The 12,851-nt window shown below is 28.8% G+C and overlaps 1 long non-coding RNA gene across 1 annotated transcript; it reads right to left on the bottom strand.

Annotated features, from left to right (window-relative positions):
- Nucleotides 1–10,521: 10,521 nt before the first annotated feature.
- On the bottom strand, nucleotides 10,522–12,457 carry LOC145123272 (uncharacterized). Its single transcript, XR_013715078.1, has 3 exons — nucleotides 12,199–12,457; nucleotides 11,243–11,325; nucleotides 10,522–10,602 (listed from the first exon to the last, which is right to left on the bottom strand). It is a non-coding gene; the product is annotated as an uncharacterized LOC145123272 (long non-coding RNA).
- Nucleotides 12,458–12,851: the final 394 nt, after the last annotated feature.

Below are 12,851 nucleotides of genomic sequence, written 5' to 3'. Positions count from 1 at the left end.
AGGCTTTTTTGTTCAATACATTAGGGTTATAGTAAATGAGATTATTTATAGAGTGATAGACTTAATAATAATAGCACAAAAAAATGTTATGGGCCGATGTCAAAACTGACAAAACTAGTCCTACTGAACGTGCGAGTCAAAACTTGCTCTTCAAGAAAAAAACTTTCCCTACTGCTCGAGCATTTTCTGACCGCTTAAGTAATGTTGGTTGCGTACTGCTCCTACGAACTGCCATAAGCAGCCTGCTAATTTAAAGTGCCATAAGAACTCAGGTTATTTAGACTACCATAAGCACCCTTCTTATACAGACTGCTATAAGCAAATCAACCTCCATATTTAACAATCTCCTAGTTGGAGGTTGATGAACAATTTGCTGCCATCCAAATCAAGAACATTGTAACCCCCATCTCTCTCACTCTCTCATACACACACACACACTCACGCTCACTCACTCACTCACTCTATCTCTCTCTCTCTCTCTCTCTCTCTCACACACACACACACACACTCTCTCTCTCTCTCTCTCTCTCTCGCGCGCGCGCACGTACGTTATCGCTTGAAGTACCTAGAAGGCCAGTTGAAGCCATGCACATCTTCAACTTCTCTGTGATCACCACCTTAGTAAACATATATGTTGGACTCTACATACCATAGACTTTCTTTAGATTTAAAGTCCCATCACTTAGCAATTCACGAATAAAGTGATACCTCATCTGAATGTGTTTCGTCCTACTGTGAAACACTAGATTCTTTGCTAAATGAACTGCACTCTGATTATTACAGTGCAATACATAATCTTCCTGTTGCATACCAATTTTTGATAGGGAATTATTCAACCATATGAGCTCCTTTCTTGATTCTGTAATAGGCATATATTCTGTTTTTGTGGTTGAAAGAGCAACACTCTTTTGTAACCTAGACATCCAACTCATTGCAGTACCGCCAATTGTGAAACCATGCCCAATTGTGTATTGCCTAAATCCATACAGTCTCATAAATCCGAATCAGCAAAACCTTCTAAAGTTACCCCTTTCCTTCCAAAACATAAGGCAGTCTCGGAAGTACCCTTCAAGTAGCATAACAACCACTTGAATCCTTCCCAATGCTCTTTCCCTGGATTAGACATAAATTGAATCACAACTCCCATTGCATGAGCAATATCTAGTTTCGTCATACCATTGTATACATCAAATTACCAACTATTGAGATGTAAGTGACTTTATCCATCTCTTCTTTGTCTTCTTTCTTCTTAGGGGGATGCTTATTTGAGAGTCTCAAGTGACTTCCCAAAGGTGTGTTTCTAGGTTTTACTTCTTCTATGTTGAAATTCTCAAGAACTTTCTTGATGTACTTTGCTTGGGAAAATTTCAAAGTACCCGTAGCTCTGTCTCTGGCTATGCTTATGCCTAATATTTGCTTAGCAGCCCCTAGGCCCTTCATCTCGAACTCTCTGGGCAGCTGATTTTTTAGCTTATTGATCTATTACATGTCTGCTCCAATGATTAACATTTCATCAACATGCAATAAGAGAATAATGTATGAAGAGTCAAACTTCTTCAAGTAACAACAATGATCTATCTTACATTTCTTATACCCATTTCGCTACATGGAGCTATCAAACTTCAAATACCACTGTCTTAGAACTTGCTACAATCCATAATAAATTTTTCTTTAATTTACACACCATATTTTCCTTGCCAATCGTGGGAAAACCTTCTGGTCGTGCCATGTAGATGTCTTCTTTTAGGTCACCATAAAGAAAAGTTGTTTTTACATCTAGCTGCTCTAGATTGAGATCTTTTGCAACGACAATACCCAAGACCAATTTGATATTGTTTATGTTCACAACTGGACATAATATCTCATTATAAACAACCCCTCTTTCCTTTTGTAACCCTTTCACAACCAGTCGATACTTGTACCCGAAACATCTTGTAATTTATTATCTTGCTAATAAATTTAATTTCTAAAGTATATGTGTTTGATTATTATAGAATAAAATCGGTTTTCGCATTTTCGCAAAATATTTATGTTTTCGCATGAACCTACTTGTATATATATATATATATATATATATATATATATATATATATATATATATATGGTGTTCCATGTGGACATAGTCAGTTATCCTGATCATGTGAACCACGTAAATTAATTGTGTTTTGTGTTTTGATTTTGCATTATTATCTTGATTGAGATCGTTTATCGTTTATCGAAGTGTTGTTTTAACCTAGTACTAACTCACTCAACTCACTTGACACATGACTTTTTTTCTCTCTTCTCTTTCATCTTTTTCAATCTAGAACCTATGAAAACTCATCTTTCGCAACACACTCAACCCACTTGCCTCATCACTATTGTTATTTTAATTAAATTAGAAAAATAAAAAAAATATACATTTTTTTATTTTTTGATTTCTTTAAAATAAACATTTACTAATTTAAAACCAAAACAAAATTATAAAACAAAACTAAAAATAACATTTAATTAAAAAAAACTACACTGCAATAACATAAATTAAATCTTAAAAAGCATACTACAAACAACAAACTACAAACTAAAAGAAATGATCATACATAAATTCTCATAAAGAGATTTAAAGGAAAAAATAAATATCACTTAGGATGAAAAGAAATTGTTTCCTTCCGGTCTATTCAAGCCACTGTAACATTGATTTTTTCTTTTTCATATTTCTTCCATCTTTTTCAAACCCACAAGATATAAAAATAATATATATCCCAACTCATTCAACTCATTTGCACGTCACTATTTTTAATTTAACTTATTTAGAAAATCCAAAAGAAAATAAAACATAACATTTTTATAGTTTTTTTAGCCTTTGAAATAAATTTATATTAATCTAAAATTGAAAAAATTAAATAATGTTAAAAATAACATTTAATTAAAAAACCACACTACAATAACAAAATTTAAAACCACACTACATTAACATACATTAAATCCTAAAACAACAAACGAAATAACTAAAAAGTTATACTACAAACAACAAACGACAAACGAAAATTAAAAAGAAATACTTAAATTCTAAAAATAAGGGGTGATTTTTTAAAATATTCAACGCCGCTTCGTAACGAAAATATTTCATGTTATGGTGTTCGTGATACACATTTTTTGTTGAGTTTAAAACGTCTTTGTTGGAAACTTCAGCCTCTCAAGTACTCATCTTGTGGGTGAATATATCATTAAACTCCTTTACTTTTTGATGCATATATTTCCATTTGGAAGCAATTTGATATGTTGAACGATCCGAACCCCAAGCCACTGCATCAAAATTATCCAAAACCAATCGATATAAATATAACGATCTATGTTGATTCATCTGGTTATTTTCAAAAGTGTTAGTGTATGCTCTGGCCAACGCCACTTTTTCGATTTTGGACCATTCTACACATACGAATCACGTAGGAATTACATCTATTTTAAAAAAATTGAAATGAAATGAGAATGAAATTTAACAATCTAAACAATAATCATACACATACACCTAAAGCATACAATGGTCTTACTCAAAGAAATTATATATATATATATATATATATATATATATATATATATATATATATATATATATATATATATATATATATATATATATATATATATAAAAGGGAAAAATAGTAAGGGTGCATATCATCTGGTAAAGGCCTGCATGCATAAAAGTCACAAAGTCATTAGGGGATATTTATATTATTCTATGGGTTCTGTTCTAATTAATGGAAGTCTTACGGAAGAGTTCCAGTTTGATAAAGGGTTTAGACAAGGAAATCCTCTTTCTCCTTTTCTTTTTATTGCGGCGATGGAGTCTTTGCATATTGCTTTTTCTCATGTTATGGCAGAGGGATTTTTTTCGCCTCTTGTCATTAAGCCTAATTTCAGAATTTCCATATTTTTTACATGGATGATGCAGTTTTCATTGGAGATTGAAAAATGGAGAATTTTTCTAACATTGTCAATATTCTGTAGTGTTTTTTCTTGGCTTTTGGGTTAAAGATTAATATTCACAAATCTCGTCTTTTGGGAATGGTGTTCCTTTTCAAGAAGTTGAGATGGTGGCTTCTTCAGTTGGTTGTGCTGCTTTTAAGACTCATTTTATTTATCTTGGATCGATGGTGGGCGGTTCTATGAATAGACTCCATTCGTGGTCTACTGTGGTGCAACAGGTTGAGTCGAGATTATCTAAATGGAAGATCGATACCCTTTCAGTTGGGGGTCGTCGCGTTCTTCTTAAATCAGTTATAGGTTCTATACCTAATTTTTATATGTTGATGTTCAAGGTCCCTTCTGGTATTCTTGTTAAACTGGAAGCTTTGAGAAATGCTTTTTTTCGACAAATAGGGAAAGATGAGAGGAAGATTGCTTGGGTGGCTTGGGAGAAGGTGTTGATGGCTAAAATTCATGGTGATTTGGGAGTGGGTAGTTTTTTTTTTGCTTTGAATAGAGCTTTTCTGTTCAAATGGATTTGGAGGTTTCGGTCTTTTCCTGATTCTTTTTAGGTGCGTGTTATCAAAGCTATTCGCGGGGTTCATGGTCTCTTGAATTCTGATATTAGACCTAATCAACATTCATTTTGGATTGATATTATTCGTGCCTCCTATGCTTTACGTCAGAAAAGCGTTAATTTATTTAGTTATTGCAAGAAATCGATTGGTAATGGTGTTAATATTTTGTTTTGGTTGGATGTGTGGGTTGGAGACATGCTTCTTAAAGATAGATTCCCACAGTTATTTTCCCTAGAGAGTAATAACGAAGTCTCTGTTGCGGTTAAATACAAAAGTAATTCGATTGTTGATTCTTTTCATCATCCTTGTTTGGGTGGGGCGGAGTATGTCAAGTTGGCAGGTTTAACCTCCATTCTTTCTTTGATTTATCTTAACTCGAATCCTGATAAATGGTTTTGGGATTTAGATACCTCGGGTAATTATTCAGTTTCTTCTACTCGGAATTTGGTGCACTTGGCTACTTTGGGTTCGGGTGGTAATGCTACTAGATGAGTGTCTTTGATTCCTATTAAAGTTAATATTTTCTGTTGGAAAATGTTTTTGGATAGGTTACCTACTTGACAGAATTTATCTTTGAAAGGCTTAGAGATTCAATCGATTATATACCCGAATTGTAATGATGGAATGGAATCAGTCAATCATGTGTTTTTTTCTTATTCTGTTTCTAAGGCGGTCATTCATAGAATCTTAAAGTGGTGGGGTTTGGAGGAGCATGACTTCAAGTCTACAATTGATTGGTCTGATTGGTTTGGTAACATCAAAATGAGGAAGAATTTGAAAGATGTTCTGGAAGGGGTGTTCTTTGTTGCCCTGGTGGCTTTTATGAATGTTTCGAAATATGATTGTTTTTAGTAAAGATAAAACAAAAAATAGTACTATTTTGGATAACATTGTTTCTCATTCTTATCTTTAGTGTTCTAATAGGTCTAAGTTGTCTATTGATTGAGTGTTATGGCTTCAAAACCCAACGCTTGCCTTCTTGTAATGGTTTAGACATTTTTATGCTAGCTTCTTGCTAGTTTTTGTCTTTTAATATATCTTTCTACCGTTACCCAAAAAAAAAGTCATTAAGTTCTGTCTTACCCGAGCAGAATTTTTCAAATATGTATAATTAAGAAAATGATACTCAAGGATTTTACTTTGTTTATTTATTGCTTCTGTAACTGTTAAAGACAATATTAGAAATTTGATTTGATATTGAAAGATACTGAAACTGGTTTTGATTATCTACTATACCCTAATTTGTAAGTCCATATATTACAGTTAAAGTACTTAAGTGATTAAAATAATATTGTGCCTAAAATCTAAATTAAAGTGTAAATGACCTCTATAATCTCTTTTTGGTCCATTATCGTTGGCCTTTGTGCTGCGTCTTGTATTTCTAGTTTAACGAATATGCTTTTTGTTGAGTGGGAAAAACCGGGGCGAACTATATATCCCTTCTCATTCAGCCCAAAATAAATACATCATATATATATATATATATATATATATATATATATATATATATATATATATATATATATATATATATATATATATATATATATATATATAAGTTTGAGTTAATGTGAGACAAAGGGACCAATTGATGACCATTGATTAATAAAAAAAAGAGGGTTGAGATTAAAACAGAAAATCCGATGGGAGGCGGTGGCAAAATTGAAATTATCTTGAAGTCCATGCTTAATTGAAATACACAAAGGGGTAGAGTTGTACTTTTCACTCAATAGATTAGATCTGATCACTTCACCGTTCACTTCATTCTTCTCCCCAATTTCTTTGAGTTCGTTAATATCCTTCTCCCCCTTTCAAATTCTTCTCGATCAAAATCATTCATCTATCTTTAATCCATAGTTTTTCAACAAAATTCCCTAATAATCGCACTCATCATCAAGAAAACGAATGGATCTGTACTTAGAAAACCCTGGCATCGACAAAACCATAGGATTGAAAAACCCTAGCCTCTTATTCGAGTTTTAGTTGCGAAAAACATTAGAAATCGCACATTCATCACAAATTATCGATGGTTCAACTGAATCATATTCAGATTGCAGGTATTTTAAAATATAATTTGATTTAAGATGTTATTTTGACTGATTAATTAGAGGATCTGATGAAAAACCATAGCGTCTTATTCGAGTTTTAACAGTGAAAAACACTAGAAATCACATATTCATCATAGATTGTCGATGGTTGAACAGAATCATAGTTAGATTGCATGTATTTTAAATTTAATTTGATTTTAGGTGTTATTTTGTTTGATTAATTTGATGGTCTAGTGAAAGTTAAGTAATTTTGTGCTAGATAACTTGATATTATACATATTATGATTTGATAAGTCAGATCCTGCTTCGTTTTTAGATTTTGGATGTTCTTTTGTTAGAAACTACTTTCTTTAAACCTTTCACTATGAGATAATATGATATATTCTGAAATTATGTGTCACGTTACAGTTTAAACATTATGATTGTGTTGGAAACAATTTGTTTGTATGCTTTTTGTTAAATGATGTGTAATATCTGATCTTATACATTCTTGTTTTATTGGAAACAACTTTGCTTTGAACCTTTTTGTGAAGTATTGTAATAGTAATTGGTTAATGATGAAGCAATGCCATATATTCTAAATTTATGTGTCATATTCTGATTTAAAATATGTAATATTCTAAGTATTATGATTAGTTTTGAGTTCTAACGTTATTCTTTTGATTAATTAGATAATGCAATACACATACATTGAAATAAGGTTTAATACATAAATATCTAGGCATTATGATTTAACACAATTTCTTATTCATTGTCATTTGGATTTTCAACTTTATGATTCTGATTGTGAAACCATATAAAATTTTGGGTCATCAATCATTCCTAAATAAAAGAACTGAAGCTAATTATTCTAGCAAATTGCTTATTCTACATAATTGGATTCAGATTCTACATTTAGAGTTATCTCTTCACTGTTTTATCTTAGCATATGATTTTGATTTAATGTGTTATAATCGTCAAATTTATCTCTCTGTATGATTTTAATTTAATGTATACACCTATTAAATATTCTATAAAACGATGTGTTCTAATTATAGTATAGTTTTTAGTCAAAATAATGAATCGGTGCCATATATTCTGAAATTATATGTCATATTCTGATTTGAAGTATGTATTATTCTAAGTATTATGATTAGTAAATATTGAGTTCTAATGTTCTTTTTTTGATTAATTAGATAATGTAGTACACATACATTAAAATAAGGTTTAATACATAAATATTTTAGGCATTCTGATTTAACATAATTTATGATTCCTTCTCATTTGGGTTTTCAAGCTTGTGATTCTGATTCGAAAATCAGACCAAGTTTTAGATCACCAACCATTCGTAAATTAAAGAAAATGAAGCTTGTTATTCCAGCAAATGGCTTATTCTACACAATCGAATTCAAATTTTACATCTAGAGTTGTTATAGGTAACATATAATACTATAATCTCTTCACGATTTTATCTTAGCATGTGATTTTGAGTTAATGTGTGGTAATCGTCAAATTTATTTTTTCTGTATGATTTTGCATTAATATATTCATGTATGGAATATTCTATAAAACTCTATATTCTGATTATAGTATAGTTTTTAGTCAAAATCATTGTGTATCTTCAACAATGTATTCTAATTTAGATATTTTACTCTAAAATTATCTCTAAAAGTCACGATGTAATGGAATATAGTATTATACAACCTGTCATTTAAACCCATATATATATATATATATATATATATATATATATATATATATATATATATATATAGAATATGTGAAATCATTAGGATATTTGCATCTAGATGTTAACTCTGTAAGTAACTCAAAATTGTCATGATTATAGATTTTGAGTTATTATGAAAACTCAAAATCAACAAAAGTGTTCTAATATGCACACTATTTGTTTATGATCTCATTAGAATTTTTAAGTTATTATTTTTGTGCTAAAATTTTAGAATAAAAGTCTATTTTTAATTATTCTTATAATGTTACAAATTTTTTATGTATGTTATTAATTGAATGTAGTTTGTATATTCTGGATATTTTTTTCTGATAAATATTTCATTACATTGATTTTACTTTTCATGATGCAGGCAAACTAAATGCTAACCTACATATGCACTAATTGAACAATCTATACAGTTTGGAAAATATGATTGAGCAAAGGATCTTAATATGGTGCAAGAAAGGATGCAATGGAATGAGGATTGTTGATCGACATGATAAAATATTTGCAAGAGTTTAATCGTTATTAAGAGTATTATTCTCTTTGAATGTTGGCTATATTTTCTATATTTTGAACAATATGTATGGTTTAATGTTTGGTAAACAATAGTTATGGTTTGAAGGTTTGAAGATTGGTGAAAGTTTAATAAAACAATATTATGTTTGGACAATAGTTATATGTTAAAGAATAATACATGTAGTGTTATAGTTTATTTCATGTAATGATAGTAATGTCTTTCACATCTAAGATGGATTTAAAATTAAAGATTGTACGTATAATATTCTATTAGAATAATAATTTATGATTTATGTTATAGTAAGTATATGTATAATACTCTAATAGAATAATGTTATGTGTTGTTTGTTATCATAAATTGATGTTTCTGTCTTGTTTAGAATTTACGTGATAAATCAAGCTAAATTTTATAAGTAGAGTGTATGATGTTTAAAATCATTAGAATGTTGCAGTTTATGATGTATGATGTTGATAATATAATAACATAATATTCTATGTTTTTTTGTTAAATAAGTTAATTCATTTACATGAAAATATTGTGTATATATAGAATATTCTAATACAATAATGTTGTATGTTGTATGTTGTATGTTGTATGTTTTCGAATAATGTTGTAGGTTTTCGATTGAATAAGTTGATTTATTACATGAAAACAATCTGTACATATAAAATATTCTAATAGAATAATGTTATATGTTGTATGGTTTTATAATCTATATGTAGTATATTTTATTCTAATAGAATAATGTTATATGTTGTATGTTTTCATAATCTATATGTAGAATATTTCAATAGAATAATGGTCTATTATTTTCTAAGTTATAAGTAGAATATTCTAATATAGTGATGCGTAATTAAATTTAGGTTTTTTTTAATACTCATTGGTATGATATTATTCTAGATATTCTAACCATTCAATAATTAATATTGTGTTGTTAATATGTAATATTATGAACTTGTGTTGTAATATGTACAATTAACTTACAATATGTAAGATTCTAATATTATATGTAATATTATGATATCATTATGTAATATTTTGAATTTACAATTTATAGTATTACAAGAATATATGCAATAATCTATAGGAAACCAAAATAAGTTATATGTAAAATATTCTAATAGAATAATGTTCTAGTTAAACACGTTGGCATATTTGAATTATATTCATTAACAGTGATATATAAAAATGTTATTTATTCTGAATATAGAATAATAGAAAGAAATTCTAACTTACAAATCTTGTCATTGATAAACATTAGTGTTACAGGGTATTATACATGTAAAAATAGCGTTTATAGAATACTTATCTTAAAATTAAAATTATTACATTAAAAAAACTTAGTATCATAATAGTAGTTGATTATTTCAACAATAAAAAACAAACTTGAATAAAAATACGACATTTTTACAAAGTGATTAAAACTTAACATGGATTATGATTTACAAAAGTATATCCATAACATTTCGGTTATAAATAACTGTTTGTACAAAATTATAGTAACCCTCAATACATAATTTCAATAAATTACACAATCATATCATAATATTACACATAATTTTAGATTAAACACTAACATATAATATTAGATGTGTAATATGACAAAGTTAGACATGTAACAACACGATATATAACATATATTGAATCAAACTAGTTGATTATTTCAACAAAAAAAATCAAACTAGTTGATTATTTCAACAACAAAAAATCAAACTAGAATATTCGGAATCCAAACAAAAGAACCATTAGTTGAAATGAATTCAGTGCTTGAATAAGATTTTTCTTCAACGGCATTAATTTGAGCTGCAAAAATAAATACCCTACTAATATTTATCATTGTATAATGATTTACAAATTATATTCTAAACACAATATTATAAATAGGAGAAATACGGAATGACATATAGGTAATGGTTTTCAATTATTATAATTAGAATCATGTATTATGTAAACTAATAACAATATGTTGAATTATGTTTTGATCATAATAATTTGCATTCTTTTGAAATTAACCGTGAAACACATAATGTTAAGAGCTTGTATTCTTATAAATTATAATTTTTGTGAACTAAAGAAATTAAAATGTGATTAATATTCTAGAATTGTATCTATTTAGACCATTGTATTATCTGGAATATCTAGAATCCAAATTAAATCACTATATATCTCTTCATGTAGAATATTCGGAATCCAAGCTAAAAAACCATTAGCTAAAATGAGTTCATTGCTAAAGTGAGATTCTTTAGCACCATCACTAATTTGACGTACAAAAAGTATTATGTTAATATTTATTATTGAATAACTATTTACAAAATTATATTCTAAAAGGAATTTTTTGAATATGTAAGGACGTATTAGTAATGCTTTTCAAGTTATTCAAGTCAGAATAGTATACTATATAGTATGTGATGTAGTAACATTGTGATGAAATGGGGCCAAGTACCTCTTATGATTCATGCTAAATTGGTCGAAATGCATCTTTTACTTCACATGCTATTGATAGGGAGGATAATGACTAACATAAACCTTTCAATAAGATAAGCAAAAATAAAAAACCAAAGAGGAAATATGCTGCAAGCTTCAAGCATCAACATGGTCTGAGATTTCCCTGTCATGCTCACACCAATCTTTCAAACATGCACCATTTGGTGTACTTGTCTTAATATGATGAAAAAGATAATAACATTTATATCAACCAGAATACGATTTGATCAATTAGATGCGAACCAAAGGAAAAGAATATTTTGATAAGTACCTACTTTCATTTCAAGGTTAGTGAAGGTGCATGATCACTTGACTTTATGTGACAATGCTCTTATGGTGCTTATCTTCAACATATATATGTAAAGTTCACACTCCAGAGCCATAAATTGCTACCAAATATCAATTAATTATGCACATGTCTAGAGTTTAAAGGTATTATATCTTAAGTTATGATTCATCTCTTAGGCATTTCATCAAACAGTTGGTGTATTAAATAATTATTTGATATAATTCTTCCTTCATCAAACAGATGGCACATCAGTTGTTACTAATGATGAGTTGTTGAATTAACTTTTCTCAAAGTAAAATTCAAACCTTGAAACTGTTCAATATCGATCTAAATTAATGATCAATTGGAGATGATGACAAATTGCTAAAAATTGATTTCTCTAATAGAAAAATTGATGAAGTGAAAATTAAAATCCTTACTTACAAACCTCCTGTAAAAGGAAAATTGATGAAAATAAATCCCTGCATATGGTCCTTCTGTAATAGAGAAATTGTTCCATTTTGATGATGAATTGTAAAAAATCGTTCCTTATTGATCCTTCTGTAGTTTGCGATTTGTGATTGAAACAATTCTGAAAACGATTGCTGATCAATTGTAAATCTATGAAAAAACAAAAACTTACTGACCGATTGTTGAAATCACAGCGGATTAATGAACCAAATTGTCTAAAATAATTGAATTCTCTTTCAATAAGCCTGTAAAATCACAAATCATCGTAGCGTGAGTGACAATTAACGTACAAAACTCATTGCGATTGAGAAAATCATCCGAGGAAATCATCGGATGAAAGAGCGAATATGATTTTGTACGTTGATTAAGGAAAGATCATGTAAATCAGGGGATTCCATTATATGATTAAAATCTGACTAATCTACCCTTGAGTGTTTAATTAAGCGCCTTAATCAGAGTTTTTTTAACCACAAGATCAAATTTGATCAAAGGCTAATATTTGGTCCCTATGTCTCACAAAATATAGGTGGTCTCAAATGAACCTTTACCTATATATATATATATATATATATATATATATATATATATATATATATATATATATATATATATATATAGGCTTAGGTTATTATATTCAAAGTAATTATTGTGTTATTGTATGCATAAATGTGAGCCAATCATGTTACTTATTTTAAGAAAGTGATTAATACATATTATTGAATTAAGTATAATTGATAAATATCATCAAATTTAACTAGAATGGTATTTTAGTCAATTAATATAGATTTAATAAAGGAAATTTGCATATTTTAAGGGATCACAGATTCTA

This window comes from Lactuca virosa, chromosome 7 (genome assembly GCF_052849685.1).
Source record: "Lactuca virosa cultivar CGN04683 chromosome 7, Lactuca_virosa_CGN04683_v6, whole genome shotgun sequence".
Taxonomy (NCBI): Eukaryota; Viridiplantae; Streptophyta; class Magnoliopsida; order Asterales; family Asteraceae; genus Lactuca; species Lactuca virosa.
This window is presented reverse-complemented; position numbering and strand designations above follow the sequence as displayed.